Source organism: Salmo salar, chromosome ssa13 (genome assembly GCF_905237065.1).
Source record: "Salmo salar chromosome ssa13, Ssal_v3.1, whole genome shotgun sequence".
Taxonomy (NCBI): domain Eukaryota; kingdom Metazoa; phylum Chordata; class Actinopteri; order Salmoniformes; family Salmonidae; genus Salmo; species Salmo salar.
Genome location: NC_059454.1, coordinates 52,934,585 through 52,950,589, shown reverse-complemented (window position 1 = coordinate 52,950,589; position 16,005 = coordinate 52,934,585). Strand labels below are relative to the sequence as shown.

General features: G+C 46.4%; 1 protein-coding gene across 1 annotated transcript in view; it reads left to right on the top strand.

Moving 5' to 3' along the window:
- camkk1a (calcium/calmodulin-dependent protein kinase kinase 1, alpha a) overlaps positions 1-16,005 on the top strand; it is a 137,209-nt gene that overhangs the window by 119,258 nt on the left and 1,946 nt on the right. The gene's annotated exons all lie outside the window — the stretch shown is intronic.

Genomic DNA, 16,005 nt, shown 5'->3' with positions numbered 1-16,005 from the left:
AGCCCACGATGGCTCCGGTCAGGTGGAATGTCAGACCAAGCCCATTCTACAGCAGGTTGGGGTGAATTACTCAGAGACTCTTAGTTTTCTTTTGATCACGGCTCCCGAGAACCCCCTTATCCTAGGGTACTCCTGGCTAGCGCTACATAACTCACTATTCTCCTGCTCCACTGGACACCTACTAGACTGGGGTAAGGACTGCCAGACTAAATGTCTAAGACCCCCACCAAGAGCCTCGCCGTGTCTACCTGCATCCATTGAAGACCAAGACTTCTCAGCTCTCCCTCCCGAATACTTCAACCTCCGGGAGGCCTTCAGTAAGAGGCAAGCCACCACCCTTCATCCATACGACTGTGCCATAGAACTCCTACCCGGCTCCACACCTCCCCAGGGCCGTCTCTGTAGTCCCTCTCGACCCCTGAAGTAGCAGTCATGGACAATTACATCCAGGAGTTGCTGGGGGCAGGTTTCATTCACCCCTCTACATCCCCAGCTGGTGCAAGCTTCTTCTTCATGGGTAAGAAGAATGGAGGCCTGCGTCCTTGCATCGATTACAGAGGGCTGAGCCTGTTTACGATCAAGAATCATTACCCCTACCCATGATGTCTGCCACCTTGGAGTTGGCCCAAGAGGCCCAATTCTTCATCAAACTGGACCTCCGCAATGCTTACAATCTGGTGAGAATCAGGGAGGGAGATGAGTAGAACAGGCATTTCTCAGCCTTGACGTACAGGTCATGCTCCAACAGTCGACCAAGCACCCTGCGCACCAGGGACACATGCTCGGTGCGTGTAGCGGAGTATATCAGAATGTTATCAATATACACCACTACACCCTGAAAATCTCATCTACAAAGGCTTGGAAGACTGATGGAGCATTCATCAACCCGTACGGCATTACAAGGTACTCATAATGCCCTGAGGTCATACTGAACGCCGTCTTCCACTCGTCTCCCTCCCGGCACCAGGTTGTAAGCACTCCTGAGATCTAATTTGGTGAAGAAGCGCGCCCCGTGCATTGACTCAATCACTGTGGCGATGAGCAGTAGCGGGTAACTGTACCGCACCGTGATCTGGTTTAGACCTCGATAGTCAATACACGGGCACAGACCTCCCTCCTTCTTCTTCACAAAAAAGAAACTCGAGGAGACAGGTGAAGTGGAGGACCGAATGTACCCCTGACGCAGGGATTCGGAGACATATGTTTCTATAGCCGCCGTCTCCGCCTGTGACAGGGTATACACATGACTCCTGGGAAGTGCAGCGTCTACCAGAAGATTTATCGCACAATCGACCCGTCGATAGGGTGGTAATTGAGTCGCCTTCTTTTTGGAGAAGGCGAGAGCCAAATCGGTATATTCAGGGAGAATGCGCACGGTGGAGATCTGGTCTGGACTTTCCACCGTAGTAGCACCAACGGAAACCCCTAAACACGTGAGAGCCCTCCGTTGCCAAGAAACAGTGGGGTCAAAGACAAGCTAACCAGGGTAGGCCTAGCACCACGGGAAACGCAGGAGAGTCAATGAGGAAGAGACTGATTCTTTCCTTGTGACCCCCCTGCGTCACCATACCCAGAGGAGCGGTGGCCTCCCTAATCAACCCTGACCCTAATGGTCGACTGTCTAAGGCGTGAACGGGGAAGGGCACAGCCACGGGAACAATGGGGATCCCTAAACTAAGGGCGAACGATCTGTCTATAAAATTCCCAGCCGCGCCTGAATCGACAAGCACCTTATGAGGGGAAACTCAGGAAAAGTAACATACAAAAACATGTGTGCAACAGAGGGCTCTGGGTGAGAATGGTGCCGGCTCACCTGGGATGACGCCAGAGTGCCCTGCCTGCTGCCTCGATCCCCAGAGGAACCAACCCGGCACCGACCGGCAGTGTGACCTCTGCGGCCACAGATGGTGCACGAGACGGAACCTCCTCCAGTCTCCCAATGCACAGCATCTCCCAGCTCCATGGGCACTGGAGCGGCGGTGCTGGGGGATGGAACCGACAGAACCCGATCTGGACGTCCACGGGTAGCCAGCAGGTTATCCAACCGAATGGACAGTCCACCAGCTAGTCGAAGGTGAGGGTGGTGCCCCTGCAGGCCAACTCCCGATGGACGTCCTCGCGCAAACTGCAGCGATAGTGGTCGATCAGGGCCCTATCGTTCCATCCCGCGCCGGCGGCCAGGGTCCGAAAATCCATGGCGAACTCCTGGGCGCTCCTCGTCCCCTGCCTCAGATGGAAGAGACGTTCACCCGCCGCTCTACCCTCGGGTGGGTGGTCGAAGACTGCCCGGAAGCGGCGGGTTTAATCCTCGAAATGGTCCAGCGCCTTCTCCCCACACGGAGTTGGCCCACTCCAAGGCTTTCCCAGAGAGGCACGAGACGAGGGCGGACACCTTCTCACGGCCTGAAGGAGCCGGGTGGATGGTTGCCAGGTCGAAGTTGAGCTGCAACAGGAAACTCTGGCAGCGTGCATCCGTCCCATCGTATTCCCGGGGAAGGGCGAGACGAATCACACTGGGACCGGGTGAAGGGGGGGCGAGTAGTGGAGACCTTGGTTGTGCTGGTGGAGGTGCTGGAGGAACTCCCTGTCTCTCCCAGCGGTCCATGGCGGCGCCGAGATGGTGGAGCATCGCGCTCCTCCACCCCTATTCCAGGGGCACCTACTCCTGCTGACTCCATATGTTGCAGTGCTGGATTCTGTAGCGGGGTGCGTAATTGGCGGCAGGAGTCAGGCGCAGGAGAGCAGAACTGGGTAATAACCGGAGATTTATTAAGCAAAACCAACGGCATCCAGAACAACAAGATACATGGGCACAAAATAACCCGTCGTGCGCTCACGGGGAACGTGCACAAGCACTACAATAAAGAATCCCACACAAAGACATGGGGGGAACAGAGGGTTAAATACACAACAAGTAAATGAGGGAATTGAAACCAGGTGTGTGGAAACACAAGACAAAACAAATGGAAAATGAAAAGTGGATTGACGATGGCTAGAAGACCGGCGACGCCGAGCGCCACTCGAACAAGGAGAGGACCCGACTTCAGCGGAAGTCGTGACAATACAGTTGAAGTCGGAAGTTTACATACACCTTAGCCAAATACATTTAAACTCAGTTTTTAAACAATTCCTGACATTTAATCCGAGTAAAAATGCCCTATCTTAGGTCAGTTAGGATCACCACTTTATTTTAAGAATGTGAAATGTCAGAATAATAGTAGAGAGAATGATTTATTTCAGCTTTTATTTCTTTCATCACATTCCCAGTGGGTCAGAAGTTTACATACACTCAATTAGTATTTGGTAGCATTGCCTTTAAATTATGTAACTTGGGTCAAACGTTTTGGGTAGCCTTCCACAAGCTTCCCACAATAAGTTGGGTGAATTTTGGCCCATTCCTCCTGATAGAGCTGGTGTAACTGAGTCAGGTTTGTAGGCCTCCTTGCTCACACACGCTTTTTCAGTTCTGCCCACAACTTTTCTATAGGATTGAGGTCAGAGCTTTGTGTTGGCCACTCCAATAGCTTGACTTTGTTGTCGAGAAGCCATTTTGCCACAGCTTTGGAAGTATGCTTGGGTTCATTGTCCATTTGGAAGACCCATTTGCGACCAAGCTTTAACTTCCTGACTGATGTCTTGAGATGTTGCTTCAATATATGCACATAAATTTCCTTCCTCATGATGCCATCTATTTTGTGAAGTGCACCAGTCTCTCCTGCAGCAAAGCACCCCCACAACATGATGCTGCTACCCCCGTGCTTCACGGTTGGGATGGTATTCTTCAGGTTGCAAGCCTCCCCCTTTTTCCTCCAAACATAACGATGGTCTTTATGGCCATTATGGCCATTTTTGTTTCATCAGACCAGAGGACATTTCTCCAAAAAGTACAATCTTTGTCCCCAGTTTTGGAGCATTGGCTTCTTCCTTGCTGAGCGGCCTTTCAGGTTATGTCGATATGGGACTCGTTTTACTGTGGATATAGATAGCTTTGTAGCTGTTTCCTCCAGCATCTTCACAAGGTTCTTTGCTGTTGTTCTGGGATTGATTTGCACTTTTCGCACCAAAATACGTTCATCGCTAGGAGACAGAACGCGTCTCCTTCCTGAGCGGTATGACGGCTGCGTGGTCCCATGGTGTTTATACTTGCGTACTATTGTTTGTACAGATGAAAGTGGTACCTTCGGGCGTTTGGAAATTGCTCCCGAGGATGAACCAGACTTGTGGAGGTCTACAATGTTTTTTTCTGAGGTCTTGGCTGATTTATTTTGATATTCCCATGATGTCAAGCAAAGAGGCACTGAGTTTGAAGGTAGGCCTTGAAATACATCCACAGGTACACCTCCAATTGACTCGAATTATGTCAATTAGCCTATCAGAAGCTTCTAAAGCCATGACCTAATTTTGGGGAATTTTCCAAGCTGTTTAACCTGTCTGGGCCAGTGGGACGCTTTCGTCCCACCCTAATCAACAGCCAGTGGAATCGCGTCGCGCTAAATGCAAAACCTCATAAATGCTATAACTTCAATTTCTCAAACATATGACTATTTTACACCGTTTTATAGATACACCTCTCCTGAATCGAACCACGTTGTCCGATTTCAAAAAGGCTTTACTGCAAAAGCAAAACATTAGATTATGTCAGTAGAGTACCCAGCCAGAAATAATCACACAGCCATTTTCAAAGCAACTAGCATGCATCACAAATACCCAAAACACAGCTAAATGCAGCACTAACCTTTGACAACCTTCATCAGATGACACTCCTAGGACATCATGTTACACAACACATGCATTTTTTTGTCCTGTGTGGCTCAGTTGGTAGTGCATGACGTTTGCCATGCCAGGGTTGTGGGTTCGATTCCCACAGGGGACCAGTACGGGAAGAAAAAAAATGTATGAAATGTATGCATTCACCACTGTAAGTCGCTCTGGATAAGACCGTCTGCTAAATGAGTAAAATGTACAAAAAATGTAAACTTCTGACCCACTGGAATTGTGATACAGTGAATTATAAGTGAAATAATCTGTCTATAAACAATTGTTGGAAGAATTATTTATGTCATGCACAATGTAGATGTCATAACCAGCTTGCAACAACTACAGTTTGTTAACAAGAAATGTATGGAGTGGTTGAAAAACGAGTTAATGACTCCAACCTAAGTGTATGTAAACTTCCGACTTCAACTGTACATTCTAGAAACTATTTTCACAGTAATCATATACTTTACACGCGAACCGCCGCCCGTTTGGAGTAAGAAATCCTGAATGTATTTACGTGTGGGTGCCTTCATTTGCCGTTTATTTCTGTCGGATCCAGATTCCTTAGGAAGGGTGATGGGTTGGCCTTTCAGCGACACGCTTGTAAGGCTCTGATTGTCTGAAAGGGTCCGGACCCGTCTCTTCTACTCTTGTTCACTCTGGAAAATGCTCCTTGGAAGCTAAGCTAGCCAGCCGTGTCAATGGTTCCCACTGGGTGATGAGAGTAGCGTATTACGGTGATTTGAGAAGAGTAGTACAATAGGATGATTTGAAGAGTAGTAGGATGGTCCCACATATATTCACTTTTCTAGATATTTTACTTAAGACAGCTAATCAGCTGTACCAGCAATTGTCTGAGAGGGGAATTTTCTCCTCTCTCCACCTCGTGTTGACAGTCAGAGTTTGAACCACTTTACACACGCAGCTGCAGCCTGGCGATGTTCTGGTCTAGTCTGGGAGGTGAGTTTATTTTCTTGAGGTTCAAAGTTCCAACCATTTCAAACGTGTTGCTACCTCCTCACGTTTTTCTGGTCTAATGTTAATCTTTCTAACAATCCTTTTATGCACTCTGGCCGAAGGGGACGATTCCGTCAGTCTGACAGTCTGACTTCACTCGGGGAGTGGCTACTTACTATGCACAGTTTATAGGAGATAGATTATTTTATGGCTCCTAAAATTGCATTCCTAGCTTAACAAAAATACTTTAATTTTTTTCGTACCTAAAATACAACATAGAGGATGGAGACTTCATACATGTAGTGTATATTCTTTTCAAGTTATAATATTTCCTTTATAACACTTTTAATGACATTACAAAATCAAAACCAATTTGACATTAGTTTTCTATAGATCATCTCTGACCATTCCCCACGTTCTCAAGTTATAAATATTGTTCCAGTATTTGCTTTTTGAACGTGTTAGAGTTTCAGCGGGAAAAAGTCTATTAACAAAGCACATTCCTTGGTGGGTTTTGGAGAAGGAGATCTCTCTGGATCTCCTCTCCTTTAATTTACGGCAGGGTGTGAGCTGTCAAACCGGCCCAGTTCCCTCCTCTCCTCTTCTGTGGGTGATTGAAGGTCTGGTTACTGTCATCCATTGCCAAGCTGATCTGACCCATTCGAATCCTCACAGGACAGTCATGACAATCCTTCACAAGTGATAGGCTAATATTGTCACCCATCAAACTATTCTCAATTTAATGTTGTCTTTACATATACTAAATAATATATGTGTGGAATTAGTTTTGAGTTGGAATGGACCAAAATCATGCACCTGTCTCCGAACAGGGGCATGGGGGAAAAATACATGTCATCTATACAATTAAATAGCAAATGGAGGACGCTTTTCCCATGGTTCATTTTCATGCCAGCCAGGTAGGATATACTCCTGTTGCAAAGCAATGTGATTAATATTAGGAAAGTTGAGAAATAAATATAGTAGGCCTAGCCTATAGAAAGCTGATGGGATCCTCCTATTTGTAATAGAGGCCATCAAAACTCTGTTTTCTCACGCAATTTCATAGACTATAGAAATGTTGCGCAACATGAGCTCATGGGCTCTCATGAAGTGTTTGATTCGATTTTCAATTACCGCCAATGTGGCGGTAATGTAGTCACCTTAACAGCCCTAAGCCTGAGGCCGTATTTATTGTCTCTGGGAACTTTATTAAAGCAAATCTGAGGAAACGCTACCGAAGTTCTATCGACACATGTCCTGCAGTACTCCAGCAAAAACTCTCGACCATTGTTATGCTCCCTTCTGGGATGGCTACAAGGCCCTCCCCCATCCTCCCTTCGGCGAATCAGATCACGACTCAATTCTTCTCCTCCCTTCCTATATGCAGAAACTTAAACAGGAAGGACCCGTGCTAAGGTCTATTCAACGCTGGTCTGACCAATCGGAATCCATTCTTCAAGATTGTTTTGATCACACGGACTGGGATATGTTCCGTGTTGCCTCTGAAAATAACATTGACGTATACACTGACACAATGACTGAGTTAATCAGCAAGTGTATAGGGGATGTTGTTCCCACTGTGACGATTAAAACCTATCCAAACCAAAAACTGTGGATAGATGGCAGCATTCGCGCAAAACTGAAAGTGCGAACCACTGCATTTAACCACGTCAAGGTGACTGGGAATATGGCCAAATACAAACAGTCCAGTTATGCCCTCCGTAAGGCAATCAAACGGACAAAATGTCAGTACAGAGACAAAGTGGAGTTGCAATTCTCAGACTCAGAGACGAGACATATGTGGTAGGCACTCCAGACAATCACGGATTGCTAAGGGAAAACCAGCCACGTCGCGGACACGGACGTCTTGCGCCCGGGAACAAACTAAACACCTTCGCCACTTTAAGGATAACATGTTATGGGTGTAAGATGGCACGTTGATGCCATCTGTTGGTAAATGTTAATTTGCTGCAACACCAGTGTTCTTACCGGTGTGCTTGATATACCCTGATGTATTGCAGTGTGCTGAACAAGATTGATTGCTCGCATCAATGTCTCTGTTTCGTTGTTTAACGTCCAAACATGGTGTTAGAAGTGGGAAAACTATTCATGAGTGAAATGTTTGGGTGTACAAAAAATGCATCCGTGAGTAAAATATAGCCGGAATTTACCTTAGCTACAGTGAGTTTGCTAGTTAGTGTTATTAGTATCGGATAGACATGGCTGTGAACATTCCCCCTCCCACTGTTATGAAGCTCAGCGGAGATTAGAGCATGAACTGGGATATGTTCCGAGGTGAATGGGAGGACTATGCACTAGCCACGGGACTTCTGGAAAAGGATGATGATGTAGTGGCTGCCACTTTGAGGATTATAATGGGAGCTGAATACTGACACGTTTACCAACATAACCTGAACCTGACAGCAGCTCAGCAAGGTAACACAACAGCTATTCTTGATGCTCTTGAACATTACTTTAAGCCAGCAAAGAATGTTATCTACGAGCATTAGGTTTTTGGCTGATGCAAACAGGAGGACGGGGAGTCCATTGACAGCTTTGTCACCAGGCTAAGGGAAAAGCAGCTACATGTGAATATGGTGCTTTAAGAGACAAACTGATCAGAGATAAGATAGTGCTCGGTATAGCTGATGAGGGCATGCGCAGATGTTTGCTGAGATAATTTGACCTGATACTGGTCTTGGCAGTGGAGACATGCCGTGCAGCAGAGCTTACTGATATATGGATAAGGTCCATGGAGCTAGAAAGGTAGCACATGGACAATGTCAATGCTACATTCAGTCAGCCAGTAAAGAAATTCCCCTTTTCCACAGCTAATGCTAATTCTACAGCCAACTCTGCAATAGACAGCCCCAATACATGCAGATATTGTGGCATTTCTGATGGTTGTGGAAAACAACACTGCCCAGCCTATGTGAAAATGTGCAAATTATGTGGCACAGCTAATCACTTTGCACGGGTTCTGCATGAAAAGCAAGAGAAAGGAGGGTAAAGTGCACTCCATTGAAACAAACACAAACCAAGGGAACAACAGCATGGAGAATGATTTCTATGCTAGCGAGTGCATGGGGCAGTGAGTGCCAAAGAAAAACATTTTGTTGCTCTACAATTTAACAATAAACCACAGCAATGCCAGCTAGATTCGAGGGTCACATGTAAAGTTATGAGCCTTAAAGACAAAAGGAGGCTCGCGCCCAGAGACAAACTCACAGAGAGTAGCACCAAGCTGAAGCTGTATACAGGCCAGTTGATGACCTCTTTAGGCCTGTTTTTTACAGTGTATTGTGCGGGCGAGAAACACACCCTTAAGTTTGAAATAGTTGAGGCTATTAGTGCTTGGGTCCACATGCGAGTGCCTCGGGCTTATTAACTTCACCATCCCAGCAGACCTTAACCCTGTAGACGAAGTTCAGGCTGGGCCCCTGAGCAAAGAGACACTTCTAAGCAAATACCATGGTGTCTTCAACTCACCGGTCGAGTCAGTCCACTTTGAGTTGGACGCAGCAATCCAGCCTGTCCAGTGTGCACCCCGCAATGTACCAGTGGCTATGAAAGCAGCTGCAAAGGCTCAGCTTGTCAAATACAACGAAGATGTAGACATCACAACTGTCACCGAGCCTACAGCCTGGGTAAGTAATATGGTTATTGTCAAGAAATCAGACAATGCATTGATTCTAAACACCTCAACCAGGCACTGGTTATTATTCCCACGTTAGAGGATGTTCTTTACAAGCTCCCGAAGGCCTGAGTCTTCATGCTCATAGATGTCAGAGCTGCCTTCCTGCAGTGCAAGCTCGACGAGGACTGCAGCTACCTGACCACCTTTTAGACAACCTGGGGCAGGAAGAGGTGGTTGAAGCTCCCATTTTGGGTCTCCGTGGATCCGGAGGTGTATCAGCGGAAACAGCATGAGCTGCTGGTGGGACTCAATGGCGTGGAACCCATAGCACATGACATCCTCGTAGTTGACTGTGGAGACAGTGATGAGGAGGCAGAACGTGACCATGACTCCAAGCTGCTGGCCCTGATAGACAGATGCAGACAGGGCAAGCGAAAGCTAAGCATAAATAAGCTTCAGTTCAAAGTGCCAGAGGTCCGCTTTCTCGGGCACATCTTGTCCTCCACCAGATTGAAGGCGGATCCTGAGAAAGTGAAGGCTGTCTTGGACATGGCCCCTCAATCTGACGTGAAGGCACTGCAGCGCTTCGTCAGATTCTTCACTTACCTGGCCAAGTTCCTGCTGTGGCTCTCGGTGGTGTGTGAGCCACTAAGGAGGCTCATGGACAAGGACGCCATCTGGCATTGGCTCCCAAAACATGACGCAGTCATGAGGGAAATAAAGCACCTTTTCACCCAGACACCTGCACTGCGATACTACTATGTGTCAAAACCTGTCACGATTCAGAGTAACTCGGGTCAGCATGGACTGGGCTGTTGCCTCATGCAGGGGGGCCAGCCTGTGGCATTCACCTCTAGAGCGCTTACTCCAACAGAGCAGAACTATGCCCAGAAAGAGAAGGAGTGCCTCAGCATTGTGTTTGTAAGGCAACGCTTCCACCACTACCTGTACGGGCGCGACATCATTACCGCAGAGACAGATCAAGCCGGCAGAGCATGCTACTGGTTCTACAAAGCTACAACCTCAAGGTGGTGTATAAACCAGGGCCAGAGATGTATGTGAGTAACACCCTCAGCAATGCTACCACATCAGGCACACACATGCGCCATGCATGAACAACACACAGTTTGCAGCTTACAAACAGAGCAAGTGGATGTTGAACACGTCAACCAGGCTGACTACCTCAATGTTACTGACCAGCGCCGTGTACAATTCAGACAGCACACAGACCAGGGCGACAACCTCCAGGCATTGAAGTCTGTGATTCTGATGGGGTGGCCCAACTGCACGGAAGAACCTGTTCTAGCCATCAGAGAATATTGGCCAGTCAAAGAGGAGCTCAGTGTTCAAAATGGAGTGATATTCAAGGGTCAGATAGCTGTTCTTCCCCGGTCCCTGCACCATGAGATGTTGGTGCGTGTGCACACAAGTCACATTGGAGGTGAGGCCTGTTACAGACAAGCACGTGACACGCTGTATTGACCAGAAATGCAGAGTGAAATAAATGACAATGTCAGTAAATGCACAATCTGCATTGAATATGCCATTGAGCAACAGAGAGGGACAATGATGTCCCATGAGCTACCGACGCGCTCCTGGCAGATAGTAAATCTAGATCTCTTCCAGTACAGTGTCAAAGACTTTCTTCTGGTATTCGATCATTACTCAGACTTTTGGGAGATTGACTTCCTCCCTGACCTCTGAGCAGAGACGATGATCAAATGTTGCAATGCGCAGTTTGCCCGCTATGGCCAGCCATGTAGTGTAATCTCAGATAATGAACTCCAATTCTCCTGTTTTGAGTTCCGGAAATTTGCTGCAGAATAGGAATTTGAGCATGTCACCTCATCGCCATGTCACTCTGCAAAATCGCGAAGAACCTCTGCAAAAAAAGCTCTGCGAGAGGGCAAGGATGCCTGGAAAGCGGTCCTGCAGTGGCGTAATACCCTCAACGGAAGGCATGAATAGCAGCCCGACCAAGCACCTCATGGCACGGAGCTTAAAAGCAGCTCTGCCAGTAGCCAACACTCTCCTGGAGCCCTGTGTGGTGACGTACGCGCTGGCGAAGCTTTCTCACGGAGGACAGGTGTCCAAGTTCATCAATGACAAATCAGCGAATTACTTACCTGAGCTCATGGTGGGTGAAGTGGTGCGGATGAAGCCACTAACAGGGGACCAGACGGGCCTCTGGAGACTCGGATCCTGTGTGCATAAAGTTGAATGGATCACTGTACCGTTGTAATAGGGTTGACCTTCGGGTTGCTGAGCCAGCACCTACTCAGAACCCTGATGGTCTTAGGGGTCGCATGACAAAGAACGGACCCCCAGCAAGTCATGTGGGGCCTGAGTCACTGGGCGAAGGGATTACAGGGCAGATTACAAGGGATTACAGGTCAGCCGCTCCCTCGCCCATCAGTACTCCCATGCTCATCAGCACTCCCCTAAGGGAAATTAAAAAATTTGAAAAGTGAAGAGATTATCAAAATGTGTTTAAAAATAGATAAACCTTATTTTTATTTTTTATAAAAAATAAAAACTGAACTGTTCATGTTGGATGTTATTACTAGGTTTGTTTTGTTAGTGAATTGACAGCTCCTTTCCTATTTTATAAAATGGAATATGTTAAAAGTGTAAGACGGCACATTGATTCCATCTGTTGGTAAATGTTAATTACTGCAACACCAGTGTTTTTACCCGTGTGCTTGATATACCCGGATGTATTGGAATGTGCTGAACAAGACTGGTTACTTGCATCAATGACTCTGTCTCGTCATTTAACATCCAAACATAACACAGTGCCACCCATATGGGCCGCTCCCGAGGACTGTGAACTCTCGTTCTCCGTGGCCGACGTGAGTAAGACATTTAAGTGTGTTAACCCTCGCAAGTCTGCCGGCCCAGATGTAATCCTTAACCGCGTCCTCATAGCATGCGCAGACCAGCTGGCTGGAATGTTTACAGATATATTCAATCTCTCCCTATCCCAGTCTGCTGTCCCCACTTGCTTCAAGATACCCACCAAGAAAGTGAAGGTAACTGAACTAAATTACTATCGCCCCATAGCACTCACTTCTGTCATCGTGAAGTGCTTTGAGAAGCTAGTTAAGGATCATATCACCGCCACCTTACCCGACACCCTAGGGCCTAGACCCACTGCAATTTGCGTACCGCCCCAATAGGTCCACAGATGATGCAATTGCCATCACACTGCACACTGCCCTATCCCACCTAGACAAGCGGACACCTACAGCATGTAAGAATGCTGTTCATTGACTACAGCTCAGCCTTCAAGCTGGGTCTGAACCCAACCTGTGCAACTGGGACCTGGAATTCCTGACAGGCTGCCCCAGGTGGTGAAGGTAGCAGCACCTCCACTACGCTGATCCTCAACACAGGGGCCCCAAAGGGTGCGTACTCAGCCCCCGGCCCCTCCTGGACTCCCTCTTCACCCATGACTGCGTGGCCATGCACGCCTCCAACTCAATCATGACATTTTCAGATGACACAACAGTGGTAGGCCTGATTACCAACAACGATTAGACAGCGTACAGGGAGGAGGTGAGGGCCCTGGCGAAGTGGTGACAGGAAAACCACCTCTCCCTCAACGTCAACAAAACAAAGGAGCTGATCGTGGACTTCAGGAGACAGCAAAGGGAGCACGCCCCCATCCCATCAGCATCTGGTCGGGCTGGACCACCGCCTCATACGGCAACTGCACCATCCGTTACCACAGGGCTCTCCAGAGGGTGATCTGGTCTGCCCAATGCACCCACACTGCCTGTCCTCCAGGACAGCTACAGAACCCGGTGTCACAGGAAGGCAAAGAAGATCATCAAGGACCTCAGCTACCCGAGCCACGGCCTGTTCACCCCGCTATCATCTAGAAGGCGAGGTCAGTACAGGTGCATCAAAACTGGGACCAAGAGACTGAGCACCAGCTTCTATCTCAATGCCATCAGACTGTTAAATAGCCATCACTAGCCAACTTCCACCCAGTTCCCTGCCCTGAACTTAGTGTCTGTCACTAGCCGGTTACCACCCAGTTACTCAACTGACATTGCTCATCGTAATATTTCTTATTTCCGTTCTTTTACTTTTAGATTTGTGTGTATTGTTGTGTATTGTTAGATATTACAGCACGGTTGGATCTTGGAACACCTGCATTAACAACTGCTAAATACAGCTCTGGAAAAAATTAAGAGACCACTGCAAAATGATCAGTTTCTCTGGTTTTACTATTTATAGGTATGTGTTTGGGTAAAAAAATTTTTTTATATTTTTATTCTATAAACTACTGATGACATTTCTCCCAAATTCCAAATAAAATATTGTCACTTAGAGCATTTATTTGCAGAAAATGACAACTGGTCAAAATAACAAAAAATATACAGTGTTGTCAGACCTCGAATAATGCAAAGAAAATAAGTTCATATTCATATTCATTAAGTTAAAACATTAGTATTGTGTTGTTTAAAAATTAATATGAACTTATTTTCTTTGCATTATTCAAGGTTTGACAACACTGCATCTTTTTTGTTAATTTGACCAGTTGTCATTTTCTGCAAATAAATGCTCTAAATGTAATGATGGGGTGGTGAGTCGGAAGCAGGTGCAGGTGAAACGTTTTAATAAAACAACAAAACCAAGACACTAACATAAAGGCAGTACACCGATGCACAAGAACAATACCAACTGGTGAGTGAACATGGGAGAGTGACATATAAAGGGGAGGAAATTATGAAGGTAATGGAGTGCAGGTGTGAATCATAATGATCATAATGATTCACAGGTGCGCGTAATGATGAGTGCCAGGTGTGTGTCATGATGAATTCCAGGACCGGTGGTTAGTATTCTGGCGACGTCATACACCGGAGGGGAGGAGCAGGAGCAGAAGTGACACTAAATTACAATATTTTTATTTGGAATTTGGGAGAAATGTTGTCAGTAGTTTATAGAATAAAACAAAAATGTTCATTTTACCCAAACACATACCTATAAATAGTAAAACCAGAGAAACTGATCATTTTGCAGTGGATTCTTAATTTTTTCCAGAGCTGTATTTAGCAAATTTTTTATTTTTTATTTGAACCCTGCCCATCAACTTGGAAGCACAACACCACTGCCCCCTGCTGAGGACATGACCTAACCACCCCGTCTCTACAAACCTTACACACTAATGTAGGCTAACTGACATTGCATGACAGATGGACGCTTTCAGGCACAGATCTAGGATCAGCTTACCCTCCACAAACCCTATCCCTAACCGTTAGGGAAAAACCTCAAAGCTGAGCTGATCAATGTTGAAGGGCAACTGACTCCCACATGTAGTGGTGGAAGGATGCTCATAGCTCTCCGTCACCCTCCGATGACCTCTCCTGACCTCAGGCTCTGACCTCTGACCCTGTGTCCGTTTTCTTCCCCGCTCTATCTGCTGCAGGGATGCGTGGCCGTTCCGCCACTCTTTAAAACTCCACCCCTCTCTAAGGTAAAGTTGTGTGGTCATTGGTCTGGCACGTTGTCTGTCAAAATTTCTAACAACCCCCCATCCTGTTGTCCTTATCCATTGGTGTTCCTTCATGAGAAAGGCGGGGCAAATGTTTTTCCCCAACTGTCAATCCAACTGTGACTCAAAGGTCTCCGACTGCCATCTCCCTGTGTTACACATAACATGTGTTGTTGTCACCATTTCTGTGTGTTGTCATTGAAGATGGTGTTTCTTGCCTTCCTCAATGCGATGACATTAGGTGGCTCCTGTTTCTCGCCATGTGTATGATAGAGACTAAATATGTGACTGGTTACAAGACCCTAGCCTTATTTTAATTTTTGACAAAAACAGGACTTTACAGTTTATAAAAGTACAGACTCAGAGCTTCAAAATGGCATATCGTATACTGCAATTGGAGAAAATTATGGGAAAGTAATGCTGCTATGAATGTTGATATACTTGTTTACCCACTTCTGAGAAAAAGCCCTTCAAAGTTTTTGTAAAGGTTTTTACACTTGCTGGAGAGCTCTTCTTTGTGTACACCCATTCAGCATCATACACACCCTCTTAAGCCTTAGCCCCACCCATCTCTAAGATTTCACATGTGAACGGGACTCTTTGTGAATGGATATTTTTTTGTCTCCTTTGTTTAGCTAGCTAAATAAGTTCATCAGCACCATATTATCTGTTATCTCAGCCAATCGTGGCAAGTCAGGAACGATCCTGTCTTTCTCCCTATAGCTAAGTGCTTTCTCCTTGGCTACCCACATGCAAAAATACTACAGTTTACTATAGAATACTACTGTACTTACTATAGAATTCTGTAGTAAACTGGTATACTGTAGAATACTATACTACACACCTCGATCATGTGTAGTACTTACTATAGAAATGTGTAGTATACTGTGCAATACTATAGTAAATACTACAGTATACTACAGACTGCAAAAACATCACAGTAAATACTACAGTAATATCCGCAAAAACCCTACAGTCTGCTAAACACTACAGTAATTACTTACTAGTATATAGTATATACTACAGTATTTCATTTGCATACACCCTGCCCATTCCCCTCCCCATATCCCAATTTGTGCCACCCATATTATGGTCTATACTTGGCATGTAGGTTTCTCATTTATGGGTAGCACAAATTGGGATATATTGT